The sequence below is a fragment of the Felis catus genome, chromosome A1 (assembly GCF_018350175.1).
Source record: "Felis catus isolate Fca126 chromosome A1, F.catus_Fca126_mat1.0, whole genome shotgun sequence".
NCBI classification, from domain to species: domain Eukaryota; kingdom Metazoa; phylum Chordata; class Mammalia; order Carnivora; family Felidae; genus Felis; species Felis catus.
The window spans coordinates 165,081,900-165,094,641 of record NC_058368.1 but is presented as its reverse complement, the minus strand read 5'-3'; positions in this window follow the sequence as shown (position 1 = coordinate 165,094,641).

The following is a 12,742-nucleotide window of genomic DNA, read 5'->3' as shown; positions in this document are numbered from 1 at the left end:
CAGCAAATGGAATTTAACACTGAACTTATTTGGACTTGGACTCTTTGTGGAAAGGTTTTTGATTACTAATTCAATCTTTCTACTTGATATAGATCTATTCAGATTTTCTATATCTTCTCAAAACAGGTACAGTTTGTTTCTGGAAATTTATCAATTTCATCTAAGTTATTTAATTCATTGTTCTTACTATTGATATATAGTCTTTTTATCTTAATATGAGCTTGAAACTAATGTCTCCTCTTACATTCCTGATTTGAGTAATTTGATTATTCTTTTCTTTTTTTGTTTTTTATTGGGTAGTGTAGCTAAAGGTTTGTCCACTAATCAATTATATTAAAGAACCAATTTTTGCTTTTGTTAATTTTCTCTATTGCTTTATTATTCCCTATTTCATTAATTTCTGCTCTGTTCTTTATTATTTCTAAAAGAACTGAACCCAATTTGATATTGTGGAACCAATTCCAAAGTTGGGGGGGAGGGGTTCACCATACCAAGAAGCAACTCAATTCTGACACTATTCACCTGGAGACAGCATCAGATTCCACAGGTTAAGAGTTGAGTCCTAAAGCCTGCCCACTCTCCACTTCAGATGCCAGTTTATCATCTATGCTTTGATCAAGTGGCTATAGATGGGAGGTTCCAGGGAGCCCCTTCTTGAGTTGGACTCAGAGAAACAATTTAATTACTAGGTCATTGGTTTATTATAAAAGGATATAACTCAGGAACAGCCAGATGGAAGAGATGCATAGAGCAAGGTAAAAGGGCACAAAGCTTCTGTGTTCCTCTGAGCATGTCACTCTCCCCAAATTCTCATTCTCTGCCATTTCATCCTTTCTCTTCCCAAACTATATGTTTCCCTGAGCCAGGCTGATCTAGCAAATACCACTTCCCTGACACCAACTAAAAAGGTATTCTGAGACCCAATTCTCAAAGTGGTGGTGGTTGGGTTCCCCACACCAACAAACAATACTCCAAAAGCCAGTTGAGTGTCATACACACAATTCAACTCAATTCTAATACTATCTACCCAGAGATAGCATCAGATACCACAGATTATGGGTTCAATTCTGCAAAACTTCCAACACACCTCCCAATTCAGATGTCAACTGCAAGTCCAGGTTATTATCCTTATTTCTGACTGACTATAAATCAGAGGTTCCAACAACCCCCTTCTTGTGTTCAATTAATTTTCTAGAGCAGCTCACAGTATTCAGAGAAATATTTTACTTACTACATTTCTGGTTTAATTATAAAAAGATATAGCTCAGAAACAGCCAGATGGAAGAGACACATAGGGCATAGTATGGGTAAAGGGTAGGGAGTTCCCTTGTCCTCCCCAGTCTTTTTCTTTGGGCACTTTGAATATGTCATGTCACTGCCTTCTGGCTGCCATGGCATCTGAAGAAAAGTGTGGTTAATTCTGGAGAATTCCTTGTATGTGATTTTTCTCTTGTTGCTCTCCAGATGCTCTCTTTGCCTTGGTTTATGATTACTGTGGATCTCTTTTTTTTTTTTAATATTTTATTCTTTGTTTTCCTCAGAGCAGTTTCAGGTTCAGAGCAAAATTGAGAGGAAGATACAAAGATTTCCCAAATACCCCTGACACTGAAATATCATAATCACCCAAAGTCCTTAGTTTACCATAGGAGTCACTCTTCAAGTTTGGTGTATATTCTATGGGTTTGGACAAATGGATAATGACATATACCATTTAATATCATAGAGACTATTTTCATTCCCTTAGAAATTTTCTGTGTTCTGCCCGTTAATCTCTCCCTACCACCAGCCCTGGAAACCGCTGATCTTTTTATTGTCTCCATAGTTTTGTCTATTCTAGAATGTCATATAGCTGGAATCACACAGCATGTAGTCTTTTCAGATTGGCTTCTTTCACTTGGTAATAAAAATCTTTGATTTTCTGTAGTCTGAAGATAACATATCTATGTATAGTTGTTTGGGCATTTCTCCATCTTGATGTTCTCTGGGCATAATGGATCTTGCTCTGGCTCTTTTTCTTCACTCTTAGGTTTTTGAAGATTTTACTGACATATTTTCTACCTCAGAGATTCTTTTCTCAGCTAAGTTCAGTCTACTTAGAAGCCCATCAAAGGCATTTTAAATTTCTGTTACAATGATTTTATCTCTAGAATCCTTTTCTGGTGATTTCTTTGGATTTCCATCTTTCTGCCATCTTCAATGTAAGCATAAACCAAGGCAAAGAGAGCATATGGAGAGCAACAAGAGAAAAATCACATACAAGGAATTCTCCAGAATTAACAGCACTCTCTTCTTGTATTCTACTTAATTCAAAAGAGTCCTCAACATGTTGATTATCCTTGTTTTTAAATTCCTGGTCTGATAATTCCAACATCATTGCCATGTCTGGTTCTGATGCTTACCTTGTCTGTTCAAGTTCTGGGTTTTTTCCTTTTGGTATGCCTTAGACTTTTTTGTTGCTTGCTATCATGGGTACAGCTGTACTGGGTATAAGGAACTGTTGTAATAAGCCTTTAGTAAGGCGGTGGTGAGGTGTAAGGGGAGGGGAAGTGCTCTGTGGTCCTATGATTAGATCTCAGTCTTTTAGTGAATTTATGCCTCTGGACTGTGAACTTCCCAAGTGTTTCTTAGTTTTTTCTTCCCTCCTTAAGTGGTACAGGATGGCTAGAGTGGGCTGGATTTGGGTATTTTCTTTCCCCTGGTCATTTTGGCTCTGATAATACCTCCAACATGTTAGACTCTGATTAACTGTTTCCCCTGAGGGCAGGCCTTGTTAAGAAGAATATACTGGAATATATCAAAATGATTCCTTTCCCCCTCCTGCTGCTGGAAGCAGGAAGGGATTTTTCTTCCATTTTTACTATGGGAATCATCAAATTTCTGAAAGTAAATCTCACAACATTGTGGGGGTCCCTCAGGATCTTTTAACTCAGATTTCTACACATTGATCCTCCAGAATGTTATGAAGAGCAGTCCAGGTTTTCCTACCTTGGCTATGGTTCCTCTGTTGGTTTCTGCTGCTTAGTCTCTGCTTCAGTAAACCAAAGTACCCTGTCTCCTCAATCTTGGGTCAGTGTCCTCCTCTCTCTTATAGATCTAAGATGAGCTAATTTTTCAGTCCATTTAGTTTTTTACTTGTTATTAGGATGGAGTAGTGACTTCTAAACTCTCTAAGTGAGGAATTGAAACTGGAAGTCATTGTAGATTTCTTTGAGTTTATCCTTCTTGAAGTTGGTTGAACATCTATACAGATTAATCTTTTCATCAGATTTGGGACATTTCATCCATTATTTCTTTTTTTTTTTTTAATTTTTTTTTTCAACGTTTATTTATTTTTGGGACAGAGAGAGACAGAGCACGAACGGGGGAGGGGCAGAGAGAGAGGGAGACACAGAATCGGAAACAGGCTCCAGGCTCTGAGCCATCAGCCCAGAGCCCGACGTGGGGCTCGAACTCACGGACCGCGAGATCGTGACCTGGCTGAAGTCGGACGCTTAACCGACTGCGCCACCCAGGCGCCCCTCATCCATTATTTCTTCAAACATTTTCCCAGTTCCATTTTTTTTCTTTTCTGTACTTTTTTCTTTATATTTCTTAATTCTGATCTTTAAACTGAATAATCTCAGTTGATCTATATTCAAGGTTGTTGATTCCTTTATCTTTTTAAAAATTTTTTTAATGTTTTTATTTATTTTTGAGACAGAGAGAGACAGAGCATGAGCAGGGGAGGGGCAGAGAGAGAGACACACACAGAATCTGAGGCCAGCTGCAGGCTCTGAGCTGTCAGCACAGAGCCCGACACGGGGCTCAAACTCAAAGACCGTGAGATCATCACCTGAGCCGAAGTCGGACGCTCAACCGACTGAGCCACCCAGGTGCCCCGATTCTTTTATCTTACAGTTTGGATCTGCTCTAGTGATTGCCACTCTAATGAACTTTTGGTTACTGTATTTTTCAACTCCAGAATTTATATTTAGTTTTTTAATATAATTAATATATCTTTATATTATATATAAATATATCTATATATCTATTTCATGATAGATTATTGCCATACCTTAATTCTTTGTGTGTTATCCTTTAGTTACTTGAACATATTTATATTAGCTCTTTTATGGCCTCTATGCCCCCACTATGAGACAATTTCTATTGACTGGTTTTATTTCTTAATTTTGAATTTTTTCAATGTTTATTCATTTTTTCAGAGAGAGACACAGAGTGCGAGTGGGTGACTGCAGAGAGAAAGGGAGACAAAGAATCTGAAGGAGGCTCTAGGCTCTGAGTTTTCCGCACAGAGGCTGACGTGGGGCTTAAACTCATGAAATCATGACCTAAGCCAAATTGGATGCTTAACCGACTGAGACACCCAGGCTCCCTGACTGGTTTTATTTTATGTGTATGTTCCATACTTAACTGTTTCTGTGTGTGTTTTATAATTTCTTGTTAAAACTTGGAAATTTTAGATAACATTATGTGGCAACTGTGGATATCATATACTCCCTCTCCCTTTGACCAGATTTTATTGTTTTTCTTGTTATTGTTTTTTTTTTTTCTTGTTATAGCTATTTGATTATTTAGTGACGTTTCTGGACTGATGCTATAAAGTAGATTTCCTCTCGTATGTGGCCAGTGAAACTTCTGCTTAAATATCTTATTTTCAGCCAATGATTAATCACGAGACTTCCTTAAATGACCAATAGGACTTGTATTCTTTGCTGAGGAGCCCTGTGTGTTTACTGGGGATAACTTCAATGCTTAAGAAGATTAAAAATCTGCCTCAAAGTGAGGAAGTGGTGAATGATTGAGTCTCTCTCAATCACTTTTTCTGGACAGGTGTACAATCATGTACTTGTATTCATTTTTCAAAATTCCCATAAATATTTCAGAGCAATTCTAAGCTCCCTATGTACACCTCATTACCCAGATCTTCATTTTAAGTTTTGTCAAGGCACTTGTGTGTCCCAATTGTATAGCAGCTTCAGGCAGTTGCAATGTTAAATTTGCAATGTCCCAAATTCTTTGTTACAAATACCCTAGAGACAGGGATTTTTCTTGCAGAACAAATGCTGCCAGTTCAAATAGTAACAATATTCTGAAAGGGGATTTTATAGTGAGATAAAACAGAGTTTAAATGTGAGAGAGTGTAATGCTATAAGGATAGGCCTTGTTGGGGCGCCTGGGTGGCTCAGTTGGTTGAGTGTCCAACTTCAGCTCAGGTCATGATCTCACAGCCGGTGAGTTCGAGCCTCGCGTCAGGCTCTGTGCTGACATCTCGGAGCCTGGAGCCTGCTTCAGATTCTGTGCTTCCCTCTCTCTCTGCCTCAACCCACTCGCATTGTCTCTGTCTCTCTCAAAAATAAATAAACATTAAAAATTTTTAAAAAAGATAGGCCTTTTTGAGGAATTTCAATCCTCTTCATTGATTGCATGTTGCTGGCTTTCAAAACTATCATGGAGTTTGGAAAGACTAGAATACACATATTAAGAGTATGGTAAGTGAAAAGGTCAAAAAGCCTCCATTTTTAACAAGGTTTAGTAGTATTTCTTGAATATACACTATTGAGATCATTGCAAACCTTAGTCATTGTTTTGTTTTGAAAAAGTTTAACAACTATCTAAAGTTAGATATCTAGATCTATGGAATAGAAAAGAAAACTTAGAAGTGGCCCCACAAGACATATGGTCAACTCATTCATGATACATATGCAAACATAGTTCAATGGAGTAAAGATAACCTCTTCAACAAATATCATTGCAATAATTAGTTATCTGTAGGGAAACAATACACCTCCACTAAAATTTTACATTAAAAAATTAAAATGTAATACTGACTAAATGTAAAATGTAAAACTGTAAATTTAAAATCTCCAGCTCTAGAGCAAGGAAAGAGTCTTAAACTAGGCACCAAAAACATAATCCATAAAAGAGAGGAAAAAAAGAAATTTGTATTCATCAAAATAAAAAAAAAACTTTTCATCTGCAAAAGACTCTGTAAGAGGATAAAACATGCTGTAATCTCAGAGAAATTACTGATAAATTATATATCTGACAAAACACTTCTATCTAGAATATATAAATCTCAAAGTTTAATAGTTAAACAAAACCAAAGAAAGCATAAGAAGGCATATAAGCACATGAAAAGATCTTCAACATCACTAGCTATGAGGGACCTACAAATTAAGATTACAATAAGAAATCACTACACACTAATTGTAACAGCAGAGAGAAAGATAAGGAGAGAAAGGTGGAAAGAAATGTGATAATACTGAATGCAGATGAGGATATGAAAAATCCAATTTCTCATACATCTCTCATACATTATTGGGGGAAATATTACTGGTAGTTTTATAAGCAAAGAAACATACATTTGCCATATTATCCTGCATTTTACTTTTGGGCATTTATCCCAGAGAAATGAAAAATATGTGCACACAACAACTTGTCCACAATTACTTATAGCAGCGTTATTTGTAAAAGCCCCCAAACAGGAAACAACTAAAATGTCCTCCAGTAGGTGAATGCTAACCTGTTTTCCATGCATATCATGGAAAAAGAATGACTTACTGATGTACACAATAATTTACATAGAACTCAAAGACATCATGCTGAGTGAAAAATCCAGTCTTAAACTCTGTATGATTCCACTTATACAGAATTATTTAAAGATAGGAAAGAGATCAGTGCATTTCAAAGGTTGGAATGTTGAGGAAAAGGGAAGGTATAACTGTAAGTGGGTAGTATGAGGGAGATCTTTGGGTGATGGAGAATGGTTCTTTGTCTTGATCGTTGTTGCACTTCCACAAATCTACATGTGACAAAATGACACAGAACTATAAAAACACAATGTTCCCCCAAGAGTCCTGGTTTAGATATTGTACTATAATTATGTAAGATGGAAAAAAAACTGGGATAAGTGTATACAGGACCTCCCCATATTACTTTTGAAAATTCCTATGAATTATAAAAAAAATTTCTCTAAAAGAAAAAAAAAATAATGGTCACATAATACCTTGTTGAGATTCTGAATTTAAGACAGTTTACAAGCCTAGAAATCATTGACTGAAGAGCCCTCAAACACAATGGCAATTATACATAGTTTGACTGATTCTCCCAGTCTACCCCAGTGGGACTGTTTATTTACTCTAATAACATTTGGGAAAAAGGAACCCACATATTTTCAGGACTGTTTGATATGGGTTTCTAGTTGATATTGATACCAAGAGACCTGAACCATCATCACAGATCGCCTATTAAAGAGTAATAGTATAGGTAGTAGGTAATAATTGGGGTTGTGGCTCAGGTCTGGCTCATATTAGATTTCTGGGCATACAGAGTGGGCATTTTCCAAGTCACAAAATGTACAAATATTTAATTTATACACTTTTCCAAATGTATAAATGGATTGCACACACACACACACACACATACACACACATACACACATATACATTCACAAACATACATATACCTACATACACATATACAAACATTAATATATATTAGAGAGACAGAGAGAGATTGAGAGAGAGAGATAGATGTGGGGTTACGGTTAAGAACTTTCATTATAGGGAAAGCCAGTTGGAAGACTCTGAAATGATAATTCCCTCTGTATGCCCAAAATAGAAAATAAAAAGCAATATAAAATTGGGGGACAATGAATTTAGTGCTACCCATAAAGATCTAAAGGATATAAGGATAGTGATCCCTGCCATTTAGTTTATGTAGGTGTCACTTGCAAAAAACAAATAAATCTGGAGAATGGAGATGGTCTATGGAAAAATCAACAAAATCATAACATGGATTGCAGCTGTTCTCCTTTTGGTATCATTGCTAGAGCAGAATTGATATGACTTCACATCCATGGTATGCAGCTACTGATCTGGAAAATGCATTATTTCCAACTTTATCAGAAAGGATGATCAAAAACATTTCACATGCATTTGGAATGGAACATATCATGTATTTACAGTCTTGCCACTGGGCTCCCTCACTCTTTGCAAATACATATTCTAAAGAGATTTGAATCAGCTTGGCATCCTGCAGAATATCACACTAAGCCATTATATTCATGACTACACCAATTTCACAGGATAAGCAAGAAGTGACTAATATTTTTGAGTACTTCATTAAACATATAATTCCCAGGAGCGAGAGGTATCTTAGAAAGTTTCAGGTATCTGTTACATCAATAGATTATGCAGGGGTCTACGAGAGTGGGTATGCCAGTTTACCCTCCCAAAATAAAAGATAAATTGTTCACTTTAACCCTCTCATCACAAATAACGATGCATAATATCTGTTAGAACTCTTTGGATCCTACCTGAGAAAACTATTTAAAATTTTTTGTTTTTACATTTATTCATTTTTGAAAGGCAGAGAGAGACAGAGTGCGAATGGGGGAGGGGCAGAGAGAGAGGGAGACACAGAAACAGAAGCAGGCTCCAGGCTCTGAGCTGTCAGCACAGAGCCCAACGCGGGGCTTGAACTCACGGACTGCAAGATCATGACCTAAGCCAAAGTCAGCCGCTTGCCCGACTGAGCCACCCAGGTGCCCCTAGAATACTATTTTAAACCATAAACTAGATGACACAAAAGATTTCCAGGTTTGAGGCTTAGAGAGAAAACTGCTTTATCACAGGTCCAAACTGCAGTGCAAGTAGTCCAGCAGCTTGAGTCATATGATCCAGCAAACCCTATGCTTTCAAAGTTTTCAAAGTTGGAAAAGACACCAAGAAATTTTTCTGGCAATCCCCAATGAAATAATGCATGTCCTTGAAGTTCTGAAAAAATTCACATTGTCCATAGTAAATAATTATAAACATTTGAGAAAAACAGCTACTGGCAGGCTGCAAAGCCCTGGTAAAGATAGAATTACTTACCATAGTATACCAAGTAAGCATGCAGACAGAATTGCCAGTTATGAGCTGATTTCTAACAGATTTACACATTCATGGTCATAAAGTTAGACAAGCTCAGCAGCAAGCAACCATAAGTTAGAAAATGCATCAGGAATCAAGCACGAGCCAGAGGACATAAACAATCTTCATGAACAGATATCCTAGACTCCTATGTCATCTCACACTGTTACCTAGGTGCCTGGCTATTCAATTCATGCCTATGAATATAAGAGATCTGTCCCTTCTGACCAGTTGATAGGGAGGCCATGGTCTAAGTGAGTCAAAACTCACTGATGGATGAGGTTAATGGGTGGAAGCCACAACAGACAGTGGCCACAATACAGACCCACCAATGGAGGCCTCTGAAAGAAAGTGGTTGGTGGGAAATTCTCTCACTGAATAGAGCTTTAGGTGTTGCACCCAGGAATCCACTTGATGTGGAGGGGATAGTGGCCTGAAGTTAAATACACACATACTCAAGTAGTAAATGGCTGGCTACCTGCTTAGGTGCCTGGAAGGAGAAATATATGATAAGAGAAAAGAAACTCTGAGGTAGAGACATGTAGATTGACATATGAAAATGAGCTCTTATAGTGGAAATATTTTTATCCCAAGTTAACCATCAGAGAGCATCCACCACAGAAGAGACAGTAAATAGCAGAGTAGACAAAAGATTCCAACAGTTGATATCATAAAATAAACTCTCTGTCATTGGCCACCTCAGTGTTGGCAAAATGGGTGCATGAACAAAGTTGCTCTAAGGCAAAGACAGTGGCTATGCATAAGTCCAAAAGCATGGGCTCTCACTTGTCAGGGCAGAGGTGGCTACAGCTATGTATAAGGATAATATGATATATGATCGCTGATTGAGTTGATAATAAACATTTTAATCATGTTCCATCTAAAATGATCTAATCACTTATAATTTTGAGACTAGATGTGTGTGTGTGTGTGTGTGTGTGTGTGTGTGTGTGTGATGGGAGCATCAATAGCATTTTACATCAATATGCAATCAATAGTTCATATTTAATATGGAATCAAATATTCCATGAAGTGTAGCATTGAGGCCCATTGGGAGCACTCAAGATAGTTTTCCGTTGTTATTGTTGATGATGATGATGACGATGATGTATTCATGTGTGCTGACTTAGGAAAATTCCATTCCTGGTATATTACATTCAATGAACTCATCAGAACACAAAAGCCTTAAAATAACTACATAGGATCATGTTGCAAACTGCATGGCATGATTATATCAACTGTGAACTCTGTGCCAGTCTTGGCATCTGAATCTACTTCTACAGTGGTTGCTATGGTAAGTAATTGTGAATATTCTTTTTCATATTAAATGAAAAGGAAGATAAATAATATGAAGTGTGGAAGTACACAAAAGTAGTTATAGAGATCAAAACTAATGTTAAAGTTCTGGGGCATAAAAATAGGGTATGAATAGTAATTGATTCACTAGAATATTTTAATCCAAAGAGTTTCCTCTAATTTACAAAAGAATTTGGCCCACTGTCTAGACAAAATAAACTGACAGCCAAAAATGAGAAAGGACACCTAATGTATAGCCACTCTCTCAAAGCTTCAAAAAAGTCTCTCCCACTCATGCACATAGGGTAAGAGGGAGTGAAACCACAGAGGAATAAGTTCCAGGATCACAGTATATGACTGTTTTTAGGAATCACTTCTAGATACAACTCAGATTCTGAAACTCTCTTCATGTAACAAGTATCACCTACACTAGTCTTTACAAGATGGATTGCAACAGTCATTTATTAGCCATTATAAACATAGGACCAGTGTGGAGCTTCCAGATTACAACTGTCAAAATCTGTCACAGTTGGCTGCTTGCCACCTGCTACCTAGAAATGGGGCATAGCCATCTTCTAGAATGTAAATAGCCTTCTATTAGCAGTAGCCAATAAAAACAAGCAAATGAAATGAATGACAGAACATTCAGCAGACAATATAGGGCATGCGAAGAAGATAATTTTAATTATGTAGGCAAAAAAGAAATAACTTTCAAAATCTTTACTTTCAAATCAGAAATTCATCAATAGCCCTTTTAGTTCTTTTTTTAGGTTTGTTTATTTATTTACTTATTTGAGAGAGACAGCACGAGTGGGGGAGGGGCAGAGAGAGAGGGAGAGAGAATTCTCAACAGGCTCTGTACTATTAGTTCAGGGCCAAACATTGGGCTTGAACTCACAAACCATGAGATCATGATGTGGGCTGAAATCAAGAGTTGAATGCTTAACTCACTGAGCCACCCAGATGCCCCTTTTTTACTTCTTATATGTCTTGTGTTTTTTTAAATATGAGCAGGTCCATCCTTATTTATTTAAATAATAATTATTTATCTAGTAAGCCCCATTAACTATTCATTATGAGAAAAACAACCATCACATAGTTCAAGAATACACTTTTAGAACTGCTTTAAAAATCTTCATCCCACAGCTTTACTGATGTTGAGCCCAGTCTGAAATTAATGTTATTAATTTAAGGGAATTTGGTTATCTAATTTGATCTGGAAGGCTTTATTTTACCCAACTTATATATTATAAGGATTATAAGTAAATGGGATGTCTTAAGCATAACCATGCCTGGAGCAAAAGTTAACAGAGTACAGGATGATATAAATGGATTCAACAAAGCATAGCAGCCTGGAATCCAGTCAGCAATAAAATAAACAGATTCACATGCTAAATAATCTCTCCAAGGCATTCAATAATAATATGTAAAAACAGTTTGCCAACAATTGTGGTCATACATGAACAAGAAAATGTGATAATCTATGTTTTTTTATGATTTTGAAACAGAAGACATAGGATTGAAAGAAATCAAATACTTGTGATTTTGAAGCAACAGTAAATATTTTCAAACATTTGATGATCTCTAATATACAACAGAGACTATATTTCTTCTGAATTGTTACAAATTGAAAAAAAAAAACCATGGATAAATAGATTGCAATTAAATATAAGGTCAAATTTTGAGCCAGTATTAGAATGAAATTTTAGTTTCAATTTCAGTGTCATCTAGAACTGCTTGCTAATGGAATGAAAGCTGCCTCATATGAAGAAATCTCAGTCAATAGGGAGAGGCCAAAGATAACTCTGTAATTCACTTGTCCACATTCCTAGAAGGGACTTTTTATTTGAAATGAGGACTCATGTCCTCTGAATTCTTTTTCAAATATTTCATTCCATATACATAAGCATCTGCTTTTTGAAGGAATATGTCAGTTTCTCCTCCAAACGTTAGATTGCATTGAGACAAAAAACTCAGAAAACATTGAGTAATTCATTCAAAAACAATGCGTAAATGAGGTCTTTGCAGCATTTACTCATATCCACGTATTTTCTATCTGGCCACGAATGGACGCTTTACGTGTCTGCCTGCACACTAACAAACACGTCAGGCACATGCTCTTTCTGTTATCAAGCTTGTTGAAGTGGCAAAGTGTCTTCTTCAGTTCTCAGATTAAAACAAAAAACAAGAGATAATGGCCATAACTGTCATTCTTTGTTGCTACCCCTCACCTTCAAGTTGTAAATTTTAAGAATGTGAGTTTAGTATCAGTGTCAAGGAGAAAACTACTGCCTGCTTTGGACTGTAAATCATTTCAGTGTTTTTTAAGCCAACATGACCTTAGTGTGAACTGCCAAAACTTGAAGTTATTACAACACAATATTTAATTATAAAATGCTCCACAAAGAGATTCATTAGAATGTTTACCAAAAAACCCGGATTAAATATTTATATATGCACAGTGCAGACCTTACTCTTTCCAGTAGAATTTAACATTCTAAAAATACAGGCATATATTCTTTCAATGTTAA